This window comes from Ranitomeya imitator, chromosome 3, assembly GCF_032444005.1.
Source record: "Ranitomeya imitator isolate aRanImi1 chromosome 3, aRanImi1.pri, whole genome shotgun sequence".
NCBI lineage: Eukaryota > Metazoa > Chordata > Amphibia > Anura > Dendrobatidae > Ranitomeya > Ranitomeya imitator.
In genome coordinates, this window is record NC_091284.1 from 99,784,376 (window position 1) to 99,806,036 (window position 21,661).

The 21,661-nt window shown below is 44.5% G+C and overlaps 1 long non-coding RNA gene across 2 annotated transcripts in view; it reads left to right on the forward strand.

Moving 5' to 3' along the window:
- Positions 1–21,661, forward strand: part of LOC138672820 (uncharacterized) — an 87,037-nt gene that overhangs the window by 35,156 nt on the left and 30,220 nt on the right. For both annotated transcript variants that reach the window (XR_011319778.1, XR_011319777.1), the window contains exons 2-3: positions 13,265–13,394; positions 13,479–13,577. This is a non-coding gene — a long non-coding RNA (uncharacterized lncRNA). The remainder of the gene's footprint in view (positions 1–13,264; positions 13,395–13,478; positions 13,578–21,661) is intronic.

Here is a 21,661-nt window from a genome sequence, read left to right on the forward strand (position 1 = left end):
GGTTTTTTTTCCTATCGCCACGACAGCACCCACAACGAGAGAGGGGATCCGCCCACCTTCCGGACAGGAACCTACAGGTTAAAAAGGGGCGGCCCCCTCGCCCTCCAGTTTGGGTTCCTGTCCGGACGGCGGGAGCCTACAGGTCGTTTCACCTACCCGGGTCCGCCAAGCCTCTGTGCGGTGTCCAGGTGAGAACGGCAGAGTCGGGGGCCCGGAAGCAGCGTCGGGGGAAGTCCTGTGTCCAGCTTCCCCCCTCGTCTGGCAAGGAGCGGGTGAATGCCGAAGTGGCGTTCCCAGGGGAAGGCACGCCGCCCTGGGTCGTCCACACGCGCGCGACGCTGCGGGAGCAGGTCGGCGCTTATGACCCGGAAGTGATCGATCGACTTCCGGAGGAGACCGGGAGGAGGAGCGCGGGACTTTTGAAAAGGAGCAGCGCTCAGGTGAGATGTGTGTGCGGCAATATGTCTTCAGCAGGAGACGCTGAACACCGACAGGCAGGAGAGCACAGGTCTCATAGCGGCGAACGTGGGCAGCAGGATCCTGGCAAACCAGCGTCACGTCGCGCCTCACCCCCTCAAAAACCGGTACTCTACATTTTTTTCAGCAGTGGTGAGTGTAATATGTAAACCATTGCCTGATACAGCCATTTTCTACACTATGCTTTATTATAGGGGAAAAAGGTCTCCAAATCCAAGCATAAGCAGTGTGCTGTATGCACAGAGCCTCTACCTGACACCTATGTTAAAAAGTTATGCCAATTATGCATATGTCGTATGTTAGAAGAGGCCCCTCTCCGGGTATCGGATCTGAGGGAAGTAATTAGGGAAGAAATAAAATCATCCCTTAAAACCAGACGGCATGAAAAAAGCAGTGTGGAGTTGGTGTCCGATTCCAGCCCTTCAGTACAAGAAGGCGAGTGTTCGGAAAGTTCTTCGGCATCCTCTTCAGATGAGGAGGGAAGAAGGAGATTCCAGCCAGACCAGCAGGGGTATAATCGCGATTCGGAAACATCAGATCATAAGAAGAAAGGTGGATACTATAAGAACCCTTCATCTTTCTCAAGACGTAGACGTAACTACAGATAGAACAGATCTACCAGTAGGCGGAAGACTAAAGTTCTTCTCAGATAGATGGAAAAAGATTACTTCTAGTGCCTGGATAATGGGGGTGGTTGAGTCCGGATTAAAATTAGAATTTTTGAGAACTCCCCCAGATCATTTTGTGATAACATCACTGGACACTCCGGCCCAACAACAGGCCTTAAGGTACTGTCACACTAGACGATATCGCTAGCGATCCATGACGTTGCAGCGTCCTCGCTAGCGATATCGTCCAGTGTGACAGGCAGCAGCGATCAGGCCCCTGCTGGGAGATCGCTGGTCGGGGAAGAAAGTCCAGAACTTTATTTCGTCGCTGGACTCCCCGTAGACATCGCTGAATCGGCGTGTGTGACACCGATTCAGCGATGTCTTTGCTGGTAACCAGGGTAAACATCGGGTAACTAAGCGCAGGGCCGCGCTTAGTAACCCGATGTTTACCCTGGTTACCATCCTAAAAGTAAAAAAACAAACACTACATACTTACCTACCGCTCTCTGTCCTCCAGCGCTGTGCTCTGCTCTCCTCCTGCTCTGGCTGTGAGCGTCGGTCAGCCGGAAAGCAGAGCGGTGACGTCACCGCTCTGCTTTCTGGCTGCCCGGCGCTCACAGCCAGACCAGAGAAGCAGAGCGCCGAGGACAGACAGCGGAAGGTAAGTATGTAGCGTTTGTTTTTTTACTTTTTAGGATGGTAACCAGGGTAAACATCGGGTTACTAAGCGCGGCCCTGCGCTTAGTTACCCGATGTTTACCCTGGTTACCGGGGACCTCGGGATCGTTGGTCGCTGGAGAGCTGTCTGTGTGACAGCTCTCCAGCGACCAAACAGCGACGCTGCAGCGATCCGGATCGTTGTCGGTATCGCTGCAGCGTCGCTATGTGTGACGGTACCTTTAGAATTAGAGATTCAACAATTGCTTACAAAGCGAGTTATTGAAGAAGTACCAAAACATCAGGAGAAGACAGGCTTTTATTCTCCGCTATTCTTAATCTCTAAACCTGATGGGTCCTTTAGGACTATCATAAATTTACGTAAATTGAATAGATATCTTCAGTACCACGCTTTTAAGATGGAATCCATTGTCAACAACTAAGCTTTTGTTTCCTAGGTGCTACATGTCGGTCTTGGATCTAAAAGATGCGTACTACCATCTTCCAGTTCACAGAAATCACCAGCAATTCCTCAGGATGGCAGTATGGGTAAACCATCAGATTAAACATTTTCAATTTTTGGCAATGCCCTTTGGCCTGTCCATGGCACCTAGAGTTTTTACTAAGGTTGTTTCTGAAGTAATGGCCCATATTAGGGAAAGAGAAACCCTTGTAGTGCCCTATCTAGACGATTTTTTGATAGTAGGAAATTCAATTGACCAGTGTACGTCTAGGGTAAATGCCATAATATCATTCCTACAGGATCTCGGATGGATAATCAACTGGGAAAAGTCAAAACTGGAACCCACAAGACGTCAAATGTTCCTAGGAGTTCTTCTAGACTCAGAAGACCAGTCATCCTTCCTACCAGAAGAGAAGAAGCGGAAGATCGTTCAAAGGATCACGGCCGTAAGAAAAGCTCCAAACTTAAGTTTAAGAGACGCAATGTCTCTACTAGGATCTTTGACTGCGTGTATATCGGCGGTAAGATGGGCTCAGGCTCATACCCGAATACTTCAGTACGAAGTTCTTCGAGCAGAAAAAGATCTTCACGGTGCTCTGATCAGAAAGTTCAAATTATCACCCGCCACTCTTCACGATCTGAGATGGTGGCTCAATCCAGCACATTTGTCAAAAGGAGTTCTCTGGACCATCACTCCGAACAATATAGTTACAACAGATGCCAGCCCGTTCGGTTGGGGAGCCCATATGGGAGACATTCTAACCCAAGGGCGATGGTCGAGTCAGGAGTCCCAGAATTCCTCGAATCTAAGAAGTCTATCAGGCTCTTCTTTCCTTACTACCATCCCTGAGGAATACGCATGTACAGATACAGACAATATGACTGTGGTAGCCTACATCAATCATCAGGGGGGGACAAGGTCTCGATCCCTGATGACCACTACAGCACAGATATTGTCCCTGGCCGAGAAACACTTACAATCCCTGTCGGCAGTACATATAAGAGGGGAACTCAATATAGAGGCGGACTACCTCAGTCGCCATTCCCTTCGTCAGGGAGAGTGGTCCCTAAACCAACAAATATTCGATCAGATAGTCAATCTGTGGGGGTTGCCGACAATAGATCTGTTTGCTACGAGGAGGAACAGGAAGGTCAGGAAGTTCGCATCCTTACAGATAACAGACCAACCATTTATAGTGGATTCCCTTCGTGTCGGTTGGGACTTCCAGCTGGCATATGCCTTTCCCCCAATGTGTCTGATTCCGATAGTTCTCAGGAAGATCCGGGAGGAAAGAGCCAGAGTGATCTTAATCGCCCCCTTCTGGCCCAGGAGGCCTTGGTTCTCTCTCCTCATGACAATGTCTGTGACCGATCCCTGGGTGTTGCCAGTGGTTCCGGAACTCCTCTCTCAGGGTCCATTTCATCATCCAAATTTGGAGACTCTTCACTTAACGGCCTGGAATTTGAGAGGGAGCTTCTGAGGGAGAGGGGGTTCTCTAACGCTTTAATAGCTACTTTATTGAAAAGTAGGAAGGAGGTCACTACAAAGATCTACTCGAAAATTTGGAAAAAATTCCTTTTGTTTCATCAGCAACCATTAGGAGATAAGGCTCCGATTTCAGCTATTTTAGAATTCCTTCAGAAAGGCTGGGAATTGGGCTTAGCGGTCAACACTCTAAGAGTTCATGTTTCAGCCTTGGGAGCTCTATATAACAGTGATATAGCTGGTAATAGATGGGTTGCTAGATTTATTAAGGCATGTCGGCGTTCTAACCCAATCCATATTGTAAGAATACCCCCTTGGGATTTAAATTTGGTACTTGAGGCGTTGACTGAACCTCCGTTCGAGCCATTAGACTCTATTTCAATAAAAAATTTAACCTTAAAAACAGCTCTACTCTTAGCATTAACATCTGCCAGGAGGGTCAGTGATATACATGCGTTATCAGTAGATCCTATCTAATAATTCTCCAGGATAAGATTGTCTTAAAGCCTGATCCTGCATATTTACCAAAAGTAGCATCTAAATTTCATAGAAGTCAGGAGATTTATTTACCATCCTTCTATGAAGATCCAGGTTCAGAAGAGGAGAAAAAAATATCATACTCTAGATGTAAAGAGGGCGATATTAGAATACCTGGATAGGACACAAAGCTGGAGACAGAGTAGGGCTCTGTTTCTTTCCAGAATCGGAAAAAGGGTTCTGGTGTCACGAAGAACTCTATCGCTAGATGGATTAGAGAAGCGATATGTCTTGCCTATTCTGCCAGGGGAGTAACACCACCAGAAGGCATCAGGGCGCACTCCACTCGGGCCATGGCATCATCCTGGGCGGAGAAGGCAGATGTCCCCATTGAAATGATATGTAAGGCGGCAACTTGGTCATCACCTTCCACCTTTTATAAGCACTATCGCCTTGATCTATCTGCTAATTCCAGCTTACAGTTTGGCCGTTCAGTACTTAGTGCTGTAGTCCCTCCCAGTTAAATAGTCTTTGAAAGTCTCTCGTTGTGGGTGCTGTCGTGGCGATAGGAAAACCGGTTTTTACGTACCGGTAATAGGATTTTACAGAGTCCACGACAGCACCCATACATTCCCCCCCCCGTATTTAGTTACTTATTCCTGCACTCTGTTGGAAGGTGTGCCGTAGAGTTCACTCTATAGAGGTGGTGGTATTTAGTATTGTTTAATATGATATTGTCATGTACTGATTCATTGGCGGTAACCCTTGTACTCTGGAACACAAACTGGAGGGCGAGGGGGACCGCCCCTTTTTAACCTGTAGGTTCCTGTCCGGAAGGTGGGCGGATCCCCTCTCTCGTTGTGGGTGCTGTCGTGGACTCTGCAAAATCCTTTTACCGGTACGTAAAAACCTGTTTTTTCAGCATTTCCACCCATTGAAAGTAATGGGTGGTGAAAAAACGCTGAAAATCCGCACCTAAAAACGCAGGTGCTTTCGATCTTTCAGAGCAGAAAGCAGCTTTTTAAAGTAGCAGCATTGTCTGACATTGTGCCATATCTCACCTACACGTGATGCGCATAAAGAGTCTTTGTAGAAACTGGCCTGTTATGCAGGATATAAATCCTCAGCCCTAAAATTTCACATCCGTGCAGTGCCGAGTTCTGCTTTGAATCTCTGCCAAATGTGCATGTGACAAATGTGGATTTTGTTGTACATTTGGTAGTGACATTTTTGTCTTTTTAAAATCTATATCCTGTACCTTGTTCTCAAATGTGACCAGGAGCCAACACCTCTAGAAGATTGGTAGTGGCCATGACTTGGTTCCACTGAATGGGACCATGTTCACACAGTTTTTGGAGTTGAATAATTTATTCCTGAAATATTTTCTGAAGCTGGTTTAGGGAGAGTAGTAATTTTTTTTTTTTTTTTTTTGGCGTATCCTTTTCCCAGTTCAAATGCACACGTTTCCTGGTCCGTATATGGGCCGCAGTGCCCAGTCTGGAGGCGGTCTCTAGGCCTGAAATTATAGCTTCATATGTGTCTCAGAGGCTGTAAACAGGTTGGAAAATCCTGCCGTCAGTCCGGGTTTTGCGGCATGTAGATGGCCTGGGAAATATGCTCGTGTGACTCTCCCAGAAGAAGGCGCTGCACCGAAACGTGCGTTTGGGCTGTGGTATCGCAACCCTTTGGTAACACCAGGCACTCATTTACCCTCTTTGCTTTCACTTTTTGCTCAGCGCATTTATTTAACCCTATACACAGCCCTGTTGGACTCTACCACTACCTAAGTACCATTGAGTCTCACATACGAATATTTTCACTATGTCCATGGGCTGGTTTATTTGCACAATGCACTTGCACTTTTGACCTATCCACAACCTGTCTACTCTGACTGTTTACCTGTCTGAGTTGTGGTTCCATTCTTTGGCTTACCATTGTCATCACCCTACTACCTGTGTTTATACATGTTTTATATGTTCTTTCAAGCTTTAATCTTTTATAATTGGTTCTTTGGTGCTATTTCTTCTTGATATGATTTTCATGGTTTTGACACTGAACCTGTCAAACTAAGGATTAGTTCAGCTGCAAATATTGGTCACCGAACAATATATTCACTGCGTGTGCTTTGCCTCTATATAGGATTTACATGAGCATATAACTTCTTGAGGTCACTCCCCTTCTCCCTTGGGCTGGACCTAAATCCCCTCCTCTTGCATCTAGCAGCTTAAAAACTCCAAAACCTAAGATTAGTCATAAATCTGTAATGGACGATACGAATGAGGCGGTTTTGCGTCATCTAATCCAGCTGGGCCTCTGCTATGTGTTGAGACCAAACACAGCTTTGCTACTTGGCTTCTTCTAGCCATTCTACGTATCTCCCCACCCTAGGGCGCTAGAAGGGATCGAGACCCTGGAAGGCGCTCGACCAATTCCACAGATCTTGAAAATGTAACCGGTGTGTGGCTAGGACGTACGATAAGTCCATATTCTCCTTTTGAATTCCTAGCTGCCTGGGCTTCACAGGAGGAGTTGTAGGAGCTTGGATACTAGCTAGTGTGGCTGGACCACCTGCTGAGCCAGGTGTCCTGTTATAGGAACACATGCTTTCAGGAGGATTGTAATCCCCCATCCTTCACACCCACAAAGCAGGAGAAGGCTATAAGAACATAGTAAAACGTTTTCAAGTTACCATTTCCTCAGTTTGAAATGTAATTAAAAAATGGCAGTTAACTGGAATAGTGGAGGTTAAGATAAGGTCTAGAATACCTAGCAAAATTTCAGTGAGAGCTGCTTGTAGGATTGCTAGAGAGGCAAATCAGATCCTCCAATTGACTGCAAAACAAACTTCAGAAAGATTTAGCAGACTCAGGAGTTGTGGTACATTTTTCTTCTGTTTAGAGGCACATGCACAAATAGTCATCAGTAGAAAACCTCCCCTGCAACCTCATCATAAAATTCAGCATCATACATATGCAAAAAAAGAACCTCTGAATAAATCTGATTCGTTTTTGTAAACAAATCCTATAGACCGATGAGGATAAAATACTATTTGACCAGAATGATCAAAGGTATTTGTGTCGAAAAAAGAGCATAGAATTTCAGGAAAAGAACATCTCGCCAACCATTAATCACGCTTTGTGGTTGTATTGTAGCAAATGACACGGGGAACATTTCAGAGGAAGAATGGATTCCATTAAATTTCAAGAAATTCTTGATGCAAAGGAGGAAAAGAGGATGGCTTCTACAACTGGATAATGATCCTAAATAGTGATGAGCGAATATAGAATATACTCGTTACTCAAGACTTCCCGAGCATGCTCTGGTGTCCTCCGAGTATTTTTTAGTGCTCGGGGATTTAGTTTTCTTCACCTCAGCTGAATGCTTTACAGTTATTAGCAACCCCCACATGTACTTATGCTGGCTAACAGATGCTTTAATAAACTCCTAGGTTGCTTTGGCTTTATGTTTTGGGTCATTGTCCATCTGTAGTATGAAACGACGACCAATCAGTTTGGCTGCATTTGGCTGGATCTGAGCACACAGTGTGGCTCTGAATACCTCAGAATTCATCCGGCTGCTTCTGTCCTGTGTCACATCATCAATAAACACTAGTGACCCAGTGCCACTAGCAGCCATGCATGCCCAACCCATCACACTGCCTCCGCCGTGTTTTAGGCTGTGTGCACACGATGCAGATTTGGTGCAGAATTTTCTGCATAAAATCTGCATCTCCTGGCAGAATCCGCAGGTGCGTTTTTTGTGCGTTTTTGTGTGTGCAGATTTTACCAATGGATTTCTATTATGGAGGGGTGCAGAAACGCTGCAGAACTGCACAAAAGAAGTGACATGCACTTCTTTGAAATCTGCAGTGTTTCTGCGCAGATTTTTCTGCACCATGTGCACAGCTTTTTTTTTTTCACATTGATTTACATTGTACTGTAAATCACAGTGCAGTTCTGCAGCGTTTCTGCTGCAGAAAAATCTGCTGCAGTTCTGCACTAAATCTGCATCATGTGCACATACCCTTACAGATGATGTGGTATGCTTTGGATCATGAGCTGTACCCACGCCTTCGCCATACTTTTCTCTTTCCATCATTCTGGTAGAAGTTGATCTTGGTTTCATCTGTCCATAGAATGTTCTTCCAGAACTGTGCTGGCTTTTTTTAGATGTTTTTTAGCCTTTTTATTCTTGATGCTTATGAGTGGCTTGCACCGTGCAGTGAACCCTCTGTATTTCCTTTCATGCAGTCTTCTCTTTATGGTAGATTTGGATATTGATACGCCGACCTCCTGGAGAGTGTTGTTCACTTGGTTGGCTGTTGTGAAGGGGATTCTGCGATCATCCACCACTGTCTTCCGTGGGCACCCAGGTCTTTTTGCATTGATGAGTTCACCAGTGCTTTCTTTCTTTCTCAGTATGTACCAAACTGTAGATTTTGCCATTCCTAATATTGTAGCAATTTCTCGGATGGGTTTTTTCTGTTTTCGCAGCTTAAAGGGAACCTGTCACCCCGTTTTTTGAGATTGAGCTATAAATACTGTTAAATAGGGCCTGCGCTGTGTGTTCCTATAGTGTATGTAGTGTACCCCGATTCCCCATGTATGCTGAGAAATAACTTACCAAAGTCGCCGTTTTCGCCTGTCAATCAGGCTGGTCAGGTCGGGAGGGCGTGGTGACATCGCTGGTTCTTCCTCAGCTTTACGTTGGTGGCGTAGTGGTGAAGACACAGCGCGCGATCTGCGCTGTCATCCCTTTCGTCGGTGGGGGCGGCCATCTTCCTGGGGCCGCGCGTGCGCAGATCGAGTGCTCTGCTGCACGGGGCTTCAGGAAAATGGCCACGGGATGCCGCGCGTGCGCATTAGAGATCGCGGCGGCCATTTTCCCAAAGCCGAGTTTGCAAAGCTGAGGAAGAACCAGCGATGTCACCACGCCCTCCCGACCTGACCAGCCTGATTGACAGGCGAAAACGGCGACTTTGGTAAGTTATTTCTCAGCATACATGGGGAATCGGGGTACACTACATACACTATAGGAACACACAGCGCAGGCCCTATTTAACAGTATTTATAGCTCAATCTCAAAAAACGGGGTGACAGGTTCCCTTTAAGGATGGCTTGTTTCACCTGCATGGAGAGCTCCATGTTTACTTCACAGCAAAACCTTCCAAATGCAAACACCACACCTCAAATCAACTCCAGGCCTTTTATCTTCTTAATTGAGAATAATAATAATTTTTATTTATATAGCGCCAACATATTCCGCAGCGCTTTACAAATTATAGACGGGAATTGTACAGACAATAGACATTACAGCATAACAGAAATATAGTTCAATACAGATACCAGGAGGAGTGAGGGCCCTGCTCGCAAGCTTACAAACTATGAGGAAAAGGGGAGACACGAGAGGTGGATGATAACAATTGCTTTAGTTATTCGGACCAGCCATAGTGTAAGGCTCAGGTGTTCATGTAAAGCTGCATGAACCAGTTACCTGCCTAAGTATGTAGCAGTGCAGACACAGAGGGCTAATACTGCATAAAGTGTATGAGAACATGATGCGAGGAACCTTTTTTTTTTTTTTTATAAATAGGCCACACAGGGATCGTTAGGTTAATGCATTGAGGCGGTAGGCCAGTCTGAACGAATGAGTTTTTAGGGTACGCTTAAAACTGTGGGGATTGGGGATTAATCGTATTAACCTAGGTAGTGAATTCCAAAGAATCGGCGCAGCACGTGTAAAGTCTTGGAGACGGGAGTGGGAGGTTCTGATTATTGAGGATGCTAACCTGAGGTCATTAGCGGAGCGGAGGGCACGGGTAGGGTGGTAGACTGATACCAGGGAGGAGATGTAGGGTGGTGCTGAGCCATGGAGTGCTTTGTGGATAAGGGTAGTAGTTTTGTACTGGATTCTGGAGTGGATGGGTAGCCAGTGTAATGACTGGCACAGGGTAGAGGCATCGGTGTAACGGTTGGTGAGGAATATGATCCTGGCTGCAGCATTCAGGACAGATTGGAGCGGGGAGAGTTTTGCAAGAGGGAGACCGATTAGTAGAGAGTTACAATAGTCCAGACGAGAATGAGTAAGAGAAACAGTAAGAGTTTTTGCAGAGTCGAAAGTAAGAAAAGGGCGAATTCTAGAAATGTTTTTGAGATGCAGGTAAAAAGAGCAAGCCAATGATCGGATGTAGGGGGTGAATGAAAGGTCAGAATCAAGGATGACCCCAAGGCAGCGGGCATGTTGCTTTGGAGTAATGGTGGAACCGCACACGGAGATGGCAATGTCAGGCAAAGGTAGGTTAGTAGAGGGAGAGAACACGAGGAGTTCAGTTTTTGACAGGTTCAGTTTCAGATAGAGGGAGGACATGATGTTAGAGACAGTGGTAAGACAATCACTGGTGTTTTCTAAAAAGGTCGGTGTGATATCAGGAGAAGAAGTGTATAATTGGGTGTCGTCAGCATAGAGATGGTACTGGAAACCAAATCTACTGATTGTCCAATAGGGGCAGTATACAACGAGAAGAGGAGGGGGCCTAGGACTGATCCTTGAGGAACCCCAACAGTAAGGGGAAGGTGAGAGGAGGAGGAACCAGCAAAATATACAGTGAAGGATCGGTCAGAGAGATAGGAGGAGAACCAGGAGAGAACGGTATCCTTGAGGCCGATGGAGAGGAGCATAGTGAGGAGGAGCTGATGATCCACAGTGTCGAATGCTGCAGAGAGATCCAAGAGAATTAGCATGGAGTAGTGACCATTAGATTTAGCTGTTAGTAGGTCATTAGAGACTTTAGTGAGGGCAGTTTCAGTAGAGTGTAAAGAGCGGAAGCCAGATTGAAGAGGGTTGAGAAGAGAGTTATCTGAGAGATAGCGGGTAAGACGGGAGCGGACCAGGCGTTCGAGGAGTTTAGAGATGAAGGGAAGATTAGAGACAGGTCTATAATTTGCGGCACAGTTTTGATCGAGGGATGGTTTTTTAAGTAATGGATGTATGATGGCATGCTTAAATGAGGAGGGAAAAATACCGGAAGTGAGGGAAAGGTTGAATATTTTTGTTAGGTGAGAGGTGACAGCCGGGGAAAGGGACTGGAGGAGATGTGACGGAATGGGGTCACTGGTGCAAGTGGTCGGGCGAGAAGATGCAAGGAGCCTGCTTACTTCTTCTTCTGTAACTGCTTCAAAGTCAGAGAGTGAACTAGATGCAGTGGGGGAGGGAGGACAGTGCATGGTATGAAGAGATTGGGAGATGATTTCCTGTCGAACGTGGTCAATTTTTTCTTTGAAGTAATTGGCCAGATCGTCAGCACGGAGATCCGTGGTTGGGGCCTGCTCTCTTGGGTTGAGTAGGGACTGGAACGTGTCAGAGACGTTTAGGGTTATTGGACAGGGAGGTGATGAGGGTGTTCAAGTAGGTTTGTTTGGAGAGGTGATGGGCAGAATTGTATGTCTTTAGCATGAACTTATAATGGATGAAATCTTCGGGAATGACCTAATGAAGGGATTGCCCACACCTGTCCATGAAATAGCCTTGGAGTCAATTGTCCAATTACTTTTGGTCCCTTTAAAAGCAGGGTGGCGCATGCTAAGGAGCTGAAACCTCTAAACCCTTCATCCAATTTTAATGTGGATACCCTCAAATGAAAGCTGAAAGTCTGAACTTCAACTGCATCTGAAGTGTTTTGTTTAAAATTCATTGTGGTAATGTCTATAACCAAAATTAGAAAAATGTTGTCTCTGTCCAAATATATATGGACTTACCCGTGTATGTATGTATGTATGTATGTATGTGTGTGTGTATATATATATATGTATATATATATATATATATATATATATATATATATATATATATATATATATATATATATATAATTTTTTTTTTTTTTTTTTTTTTTTTTCTGTCTATTTGAGGATACTTTAATCTTCGACTTGCCTTACTGTTCACAATAACAGTAATTTTGACCAGGGGTGCCCAACTTTTTAAATGCAACTGTATGAGTATATTTGTCCTTCGTCGGTGGATGGGTCCTCCGAGTATATTTGGCTTGCGATGCTAGGCGGGTCCTCCTAGTATACTTAGTCTGCGATGCCAGGCGGTCTCCCCCCGGCATCACACCTTCAACTATATCTGCATCCTAGATTCAGATACAGATGAAAGCAATGATGGGGGCAGTGCGGGAACGGCAGAGGTGAGGTTTTTTTTTTTTTTTTATTTCGAGAGATTATACTGTATGGAGCATTTTGTGGGGCCAATATACTGTGTGGAGCACTGTGGGGCCCATATACTGTATGGCGCACTGTGTGGGGTCCATTATCCTGTATGGAGCACTGTGTGGGGTCCATTATCCTGTATGGAGCACGGTGTGGGGCCCATTATACTGTATGGAGCACTGTGTGGGGCCCATTATACTGTATGGAGCACTGTGTGGGGCCCATTATACTGTATGGAGCACTGTGTGGGGCCCATTATACTGTATGGAGCACTGTGTAAGAATTAGTTGGAGAATCCTACTGTGATGGGGTCACCATTCTTAGCCTGAGGGATTTAAGGGGGGATATAGAAGAGTCATCATACTGTGCGTGTGAGGGTATCATACTGTGTTTGGGGGCACTTTTGTTTGAATCTTACTTTATCTGTATTATTTAAGGTTTTTTATTCTTTGTTATTGCACATTTAAATTAGGCCATTGAGCCATATGCTTTTTTACTGCTCATACATACCATTATATTATTCTAACATTTTATTCTAAGATCTATCAATTAAAATGTTGTTTGTTAGTTTGACAACCCCTTTAAATTTGTTTCCATATTAAAAACATTTGATAAGGAAAAACTTCTTCAATTGTAGACTTCTTTATTTTATTTTTTTAAATAAATTTTAAGGTTATCTGAAGACTTTGTCCAAGCTCTTAATTTGGTCCCTCTGTATTTGAGTTTGACATCCCTGGTTTAGGATATTTCTGGTTGAGGTTTAAATGTTTTGAATTTTATGTTGGAAATGTTGGTAATTATCGTCTTGCTGGCTTTTGTGCTTGATTAGTAAAAACAAGTATAATAATGTAGTAATTATTCTTTGCATCTTTGTATCATTTCATAGATCATCAATTCCAGACACATTGGACTTTTTATTAAGGGAAACATCAAAAGGGACGCAACCACTATGCATCTCTAAGAAAGGTGAACAATGCCCCCCTCCAGCTCTTCAAAAGCACTGTGAAAATGAGGCAGTAAGTAGAGAGAGAATATCAAGCTCTAGTATCCTATCTGTCTGCTTGTTCTGGTTTTTTTTTTTGTGTGTGTTTTTGTTTCAGATTTTCTGAAAATTGACAGTCTCTGCCTGCTGATCTAAAAAGCCTTAAATGACCTGCTGTCGCACCTTCTTCTCTGCAGGAACCATCACACATTGAGAGGTAAACTACAAAATGGCAGACCAGAGGGAGAAAATATCCCATTAAAACAATATAGCCTTTATTTGTATTTCTCAGCTTAAAGGGAACCTGCCGCCAGGTTTTTGCTATTTAACATGAGAGCAACATAATGTAGTGGCAGAGAGTCTGATTCCAGCAATGTGTCACTTGCTCAGCAGTTTGCTGTAGTTTCAATACACCCAGTGTTTTATCAGTAGGAGATTATCATTAGAGGACTAGGTCTCACATGCAAGCCAGTCCAGCTTATCTTTGCAACTCCGCCCCCACCACAGATTGGCAGTTTACTGACGATGTACACAGGAAGCTGCCAATCAGGGGTGTGGGCGGGGCTATGCTCAGATCAGCATTTTGACCACTGCTCCATCTACAGCAGACATAACAGGATTCTATTAAAACTGCACCAAGCAGCCCAGTAAGTGACATATCACTAGAATCCGAGTCTCTCTAAATCATGCTTCTCTCAGATTACATGGCAAAAACTTTTAAATGGAATATGTCAGATATTTATGGCTTATTCACAGGATTTGCCATGAATGTCTTATTAGATGTGGGTCTCGCCCCCGGAATGGGATATGATCAGGCAGGTGACAGCGCAGATCAAGGATTTGCTTTGGACAAAGGACACCACCTGCATAGAGATTGTACATTACCCAATTTTCGCGCAATACTCCAATTTCTGCCCACACTTTAAGGCTACGTTCTCACGATCAGGAAGTAGTAGCGCTTTGACATTCTGCAGCTCGTAAAAACCCGCACGCGGGTGAGTATACGCAGCAGGAAATAGAACACACACACAGTGGGTGTGGGATCTCTATGAATCCATCCACTATGCTTGTACTGTACAACGCATCGCAAGTGCGCTCCGTCCAAAACTCTGCTATTCCTGATTGTGGGCACGTACCCTAAAACTATCGAGAGGCCGGTAATCTTGTTTCCCTATTATCAATATTATCAAAATTGCTCTCAGCAGCACATCTCCTCTTTTTAAACAGGTTATGTGCTGCCGAGAACATAGTGTTTGATGTGCTTAGAACAATTGTTAAGAATTAGTGATGAGCGAGCGTGCTCGGATATCGTGTTATCCGAGTGTCTTTGGCATGCTCAGATATGTTCGAGTCCCCGCAGCTGCATGTTTTGGTGCTGTTAGTCACATGCGGGAATAGGCTAACAAACAGGCAATTCTTGCATGAGTAGCATTCATACTGAATCAGATGGTAGAAAAGAATATATCCATTAACTCACCATCCCCCTTCTAGCATAGACCAGACTGGGCCACTTTAATTGTAATAGTTGTCAGGATTGTTTTGTGGGTTTGTTAATATTTTAGGAAACAATAGGAGAAGAAGGAGCAAGAACTCTTCATAAAAGTCAAAACATGAATTTTATTAGATCTTTAAGATAGTAGAAAAGTATTACAAATAAATAACGCTATAACGCATGACATACCAATGCAATGCAGACAGCCAGATCCCCACCCTCCCAAGCCCCCCAACCAAAATAACAATAACAAGCGCTGGCCCGTCACATGCAAATTGATCCCATAATTATGGAAAAAGACTAAAAGGAGTCCAGAACCATGGTAAGCAAGGCAAGTAGTGCATACATGTAAATGCACTAAGCGTACCCATAATTAAAAATGTAGCAGTGAACAATACAACTATGCCATGCTTACCAGTAACAGGATGAGGGACAAGAGAGGTCGGGTGTAAGATCCCGACGTGTGTTTTGCGGCAGCGTGGGGCCGCTTCCTCAAGGGAGAATGCAATATACCCCCTCCAGGACCTTTAAGTAACCCGGTGAACCCTGTCACATCGTCATAAACGGCCAATCATAGTGGCATAAGTTGGCGCATGCGCGCTGGGGCCGCCAGGTCCTAGACCGCCGGCGAGACGTCATGCAATGCGCACGCGCTGGGGGGAACCCGGAACAGGAGTGCGCACAGCATAGAGACGCCCACCAGCAGACAGGATCCGGCCGGACACAGGGCGATGCGCACAGCCACACTAGAAGGATGTAATCAGCAGGTAAATATCGCAATGTATATAAATTGAAGCGAACAACAGACAAGACCGCCATAAAGATGCATCATATTTCATATTGAATCAAAACAGTAACAAGTTACAGATTGACAGTTGTATGATTATGCAGTCCATAAATATTTGTGGAAGAAAGATACTCTTGCTTGGGTGATACAGTTGCGATCCAAATACATAACTCGGGCTACACATCAGGTCCATGGAGGTAGTTGTACTAATGCAGAACATAGTAAAGAGTCACCAAATGTCTCTCCCAGGCGCCAAGAAAAAGGTTGGCATACGAGGGCGCACAGGCCGCGCCCACGGCTGCGCCACGCTTCTGCAAATAAAAATTGTCCTTCAAGACAAAAAAGTTGTGGGTCAGGGCGTAGCCCAGCAGCTCGACGATGAACTCACAGAGAGGGCCGTCCAGGTCAGAGGCCCCCAGGAATAGGCGAACAACATCCAAACCCTGGGCATGATCAATGCACGTATACAGACTCTCCACGTCAACCGTGACGAGGAGAGTATTGGTGTCCACAAGGATGCCGTCGACCCTCTTCAGAGCGTCCGTCGTGTGGATATAAGAAGGTAACAACTCAACAAGGGGTTACAAATAAAAGTCAATAAATTGACAGTCACAAATCCCCCCCCAATCCCCGACACGATGGGACGCTTCGGATGGTCAAGGGCATCCTTGTGGACCTTGGGTAACAAGTAAAATGTTGGAACCTTAGGTGACTTAATCGTTAGGCCAGTGTTATTATTTTATTACATTCATTAAAAATGTGCTAAATGCGTTTGTGAGGATATTTATATGGTGCGTCCCGGGGTGAAAGCTGTAATATGCCGGCTATGGACAATGCTTTGTTATCAATATACAAAAAAAATTAAAATATTTAAATCTTTTACAATTTAAAAATTGCAAAAAGGGAAATATGTAACTTTTTTTCCCCCTAAAATGCAAAGTAATGCAATGTGTCATCTGTAACTTTAGACCTCTTGGAGATCATTTCTAGTGATGAGCGAATATACTTGTTAGTCGAGATTTCCAGAGCACGCTCTGGTGTCCTCCGAGTATTTTTTAGTGCTTGGAGATTTAGTTTTCATCGCCGCAGCTGAATGATTTACAGCTATTAGCCAGCATAAGTACATGTGGGGGTTTCCTTGTTGCTAGGGAATCTCAACATGTACTCAGGCTGGCTAGTAGCTGTAAATCATTCAGCTGCGGCAATAAAAACGAAATCTCCGAGCAATAAAAAATACTCGGAGGACACCCGAGCATGCAGGGGAAATCTCGAGCAACTAGTATACTCGCTCATCACTAATCATGTCATCTTCAACTTGCTTAACGGTTCACAATAAGGCCGCGGTTACACTACAGCGTAATACGGACGAGTGCTAAGTGATAAAAAACCGCCTAGCACTCGGACCAATGTTAATCTTTGGGGCAGCTCCCATCACCCGTTTTTTTTTCTCGTCCGTATTACACTTGCGTGTGAAATCGTAGCATCGTGAAATCATAGCATGCTGCGATTGTCCGCGTATCTCCGCTAAGAAGCGCCAATGCAAGTCTATGGGTGCGAGGAAAAAAACGCACAGCACAAGGACCATCAGTGTGACTTGCGAGATATTCTCAGGCATTGCGCTGGTGACAGGAAATTGGCTCAGCCATTTTCTCATTTTGCAAGTGTGTGAGAAAATATCACCATACGGATGACACACGGATACTTTTTTGAGAAAAAACGCATCCTGGCATTGCACACAGATGACATATGGATCACCATAAGGAGAACGTTTGTGCGATTCTCGGCAGACAAAATCGGACAGATTTTTTTTATACATTGTGTGACTCAAGGCTGGGTTCATACTGCGTTTTAGGTGTCCGTTAGACGGACTACGGTACACCGCGGCATAACACGGTGTAATGCAGTCCGTTAACCCCGCCATTCAGTCCAATGTCTGACGCATTGCTAGCGCACATCCACAATGGGTGTGCGCTAGTGATGTGCCGTTATTAAGTGACGGACCCTGGGATGCTGGCTGCAGCGTTTCCGGGTCCGTCATTGCTAGCGCAGATAGAGCATCGGTTAGCTCTATCTGTGCTAGCGCGATGTCATGTCGGCACTTGCGTTACCAGCAGCCCGTTTCGCATGTGTTGAACGGGCTGCTGTTAACACATTGTGAACCCAGCCTAACAGTAATTTTGACCAGGGGTGCCCAAACTTTAACATGCCACTGTACATAGCTGTTCTCCCTTAAAAGCATTATCTTCAAAATAACATCGCACAATTACTGGAATGTGAAAAAAAAATAGTATGTCTCCGATTTAATGTGTACAGTTTAGCACAATAGACTTGGGTGCCATGTCTGGTAGACTATCGGTGCCGTGCTGCCGATCTGTGTAATGGACAATTAGTAAGTGCGTATAAGGCCTTAGAGTAACTAAACATTGCTATGTTGTAGCTCTTCAAAAGCACTGTGTATAGTGGAGGTCCAAGTCCTATGATACCCCAAAATTGCTGAAACTACTGTTTGAGTGGTGAAATTATGAAGGAGTGTTCCTAGGAAAGAGCGCTCTGCAGTCTAAGCGGGCTGGTGATCACTCGATTAACTGAGCAAAATGCTCAATTGTAGGGTGAGATCTTTTCTCGGCAGCTCATGGTTCTGTATAAACAGGAAGTGCTCTGCCGCGGTCAATGGCAGCCTACGCGCACTCGACTAGCAATTGCAGATCATTCAGTGCGCATCATTAGGCGTGGTCGGCCTTTCTATGGGCTATTAAATGAACGCCAAGCTGTAAATATTTACCGATCAGCATTTGTTTACTGATGCAAGTTGGGTGGCGTAAGGCGCCTCAACCACTTCTGGGGGTCTTCTTTCTTTGGCCTGCAGATTGTCCCACAGTAGTGACCCCAAGCGAGCTGCTGTAAACTTCGGGACAACCTGGCAGCAGATAATTTTAATGGTACCGCAGCAGAATTAACTAATAGGCTGTCCGTGATCCAAGGAGTAACATTTTTCCTTGTGGAGAGTGACAAGTGACATGACCGGTCCTCCAATTCGAGAGCCTCTTTTTAGCTGCTCTCCGCTCTCACTGATGGGTGAGGGTCCCGAATGGGTGATTTTTTTTTTTTTTTTTTTAATCAAAATTTCTTAAAGGGTTTGTACACTTTATTCCCAATGAGTATGCCAGAGACAGCCGAATACTGTGCCTGGACATCTCGGCCATCCCATGGAGCATGAATGGGGGGCCTCAGAGCCTGGTTGTTGAGATTGGTGATGTGGGTCTTGTTGGCGAGACCCCCATTAATTAGCAAGGTATCCTTTATCCTACGAATTAACTTCCAATCCTAATACAAACCCTTGAGGCTAAGTTCACATTGGATGTTTTTTGCTGCATTTTTTTTACTTTTTTTTTTGTTTTTTTTAATGCTAATTTTCAGCTGCTTTTTACAGTACCAGCAAAGCCTATGAGATTTCCAAAATCTCATGCACACACATTTTTTTTTTTTTTAATCAGTATTTTGTGCTTTGCTTGTTTTTCTTTTTTTTTTTATTGAGTTTGGAATTTTTTCCATGATTTTCTGGTTTTACATATATCGGTACAGATGTGATCAGAATCGTTATTTTTCAGTCGTTGGACGTTCTGTTTTTTTCTATGCCGAGGGCCAGGAGCACCAGTGTGTAAGCCCCTGGCAGGGTTGGGATGGCTGGATGAATGCTTGATTTCTGTAGTCCGTAGCATTCGCTGAATGTTCCAGCCCGGGCAGAGACTGATTGATGTCTAAAAGGTGCAAATGGTTTTTCTGTTGGAAGCTCTCAGTGGGGAGATGTCTGCGCCCGGGGACCGGTGCCCATGAGTCAGCCAGCATATTGATGAAACGATCTTATCTCTGGGGTCTTTTCACGCAGTTCAGCTTGGCCTACCGTGAGGCCTAATCGCGGCTCGAACAAAGATAAAATTAATTAGCTCCTGTACTGAATATTCCGCCATGGAAAGCGAGGGTGCCTGCAATATGTTCTGTAAACTTCGTTTTCACAATGCAGCGTAGAGAAATACACAACCAGATGCAGACGTGAGACGAGACGGAGAAAATGCAATTTTCTCTATGGAAGGTGTAGCTGACTCCCAATAATCCTAAATCCCTAAACATTTACCAAATTACTTTTTGTAATCTTACTTGAGGTTTAAGCTTTGCAAAACGACATTGCACAATGGAAAACTAACAAGCCTGTTAGACGTGCCATCTGCAGCTTCAGCCTCCCCGATCTTGGGCTTGGATTTATCAGATTTTTACATTCACTTGATAGCAACATGATTTAAGTACAACATACAGTAATTATATTAGATCCTTTTTTTTTTTTTTTTTTTATTCATGCATATTAAGTGAATTGAAAAATTAGGTTAATAGCACTGACAGTCAAAAATAATCAACGTAATCCACTTTGTCATGTGGGTGGAAGGTCATGTTAGCTGGATATGCAATAATTTGGTCATTCATTTTGGTTGGATTGTTGTAAGCTATATAAAGCTTGTCCTACCCTGAAAGTTCCCATTGTTGAAACTGGTCATTTTACAGGTTCTTCGAAGTGAGGCCAGTGCTTGGCGGCACATCCAAGACAGATAACCATTTCATCTCCATCGGTAAATACATTAGAAGGAAACTGTACTTGTAACAAAGTTTGCATAAACCAATAGTACAGGCGATTATAAGAAACTTTGTAATGTATCTTAGCAGAGAAATCGAATCTCTTCCCCTCCCCCACCTCCTGAGCTCACCCTCCACTGTGAAAAAGCAGCTCACGCCTGTCGTGCTTAGAGGACACGGGCTGCAGGTGTCATGTGACTCATCCCATTATCCTCTATGGAGAGGGGAGTGAGCAGCAATCAGAAAAGCATCATGCAGAGCTCTGTAACAAGTGTTGTACCTCACATCAGAGGTTGATTCAGATCGTCACAGCTGAGCTCTGCTGTATAATGTCCTCCATGTTACTGCAGCTTGGCTCTGAGAGCTAAAAGGTGAATGAAGAGCAGGCATTCCCCTGTCTGTGCCTTTAGGAGAGATCACTGCAGCTCGTCTCCTGCCCCATCTCCCAGTAGATTGCTAATTACTGATGGAGCGTGCAGAGGGGAAAAGTGATAAGAATATAGGACATAAGTCATATAGTGGTCAGTGTTCTGCCCATTAAGGTAAAAAAAGACGAAGTTGAATAACTGTTGTCACTTTTAATAAGCTGTAATACTCTGTTAGTGTATAGCGCCATCTGATGACGTTTAATTATATTGCATGTTGTTTTTCTGTAAAGCAGTCAGTTGCATTGTGGGAGAGATTTAAGCAAGCTGGGTTAAGGTCCTTTTGATACAGAAATTTTCCAGTTATTGCGTGTCTTGTTTCTTGCATGATCTTACTTGAATTCTATTATCCTGCACAAAGTATCTGTTTCACCACAAGCATTTCCATTTTGTACATACATCTATTGACAAATAACCAAGTTAGACTGCTGATTTTAGAACACAGAGGTTTACACAGTATGTCAGATTGCACACCATGAGAGTGTTAGAACACAGAACAGTCAAATAGTAGTATTCGTCATGTACACACACAAGGCATCTTATTCTGAATAGTTACGTGGACACAGTTTCTTTAGAGAGAGACCCTGATTCCAGCAATGTATCACTTAGTTTATTGGGTGCAACAGTTGTGAGAAAAATCACTGTTTTATCTGCTGCAGATCTAGCAGTTCTCTTAAATCTGAGCCCTGCATAACCTGCCCACACCTTTAATTGACAGCTTTCTGTGTACACTGTGCATAGGGAGAAACCTGCCAATCAGTGGTGGGGGTAGAGTTACATGGAGCAGTTGACTAGGAGGCATGAGACACCTAGCCCTGTAGTGATGATCTGCTGATAAAACACAACAGCACACAGCCCAGTAAGTGACACATCCCTGTAATTGGGGTCTCTGCCCCTACCTACATTATTCTGCTCTGATTACATAGCAAAAACAGGTTTCTTTAAAATGGACCTGTTAGGGTATGTGCACACGT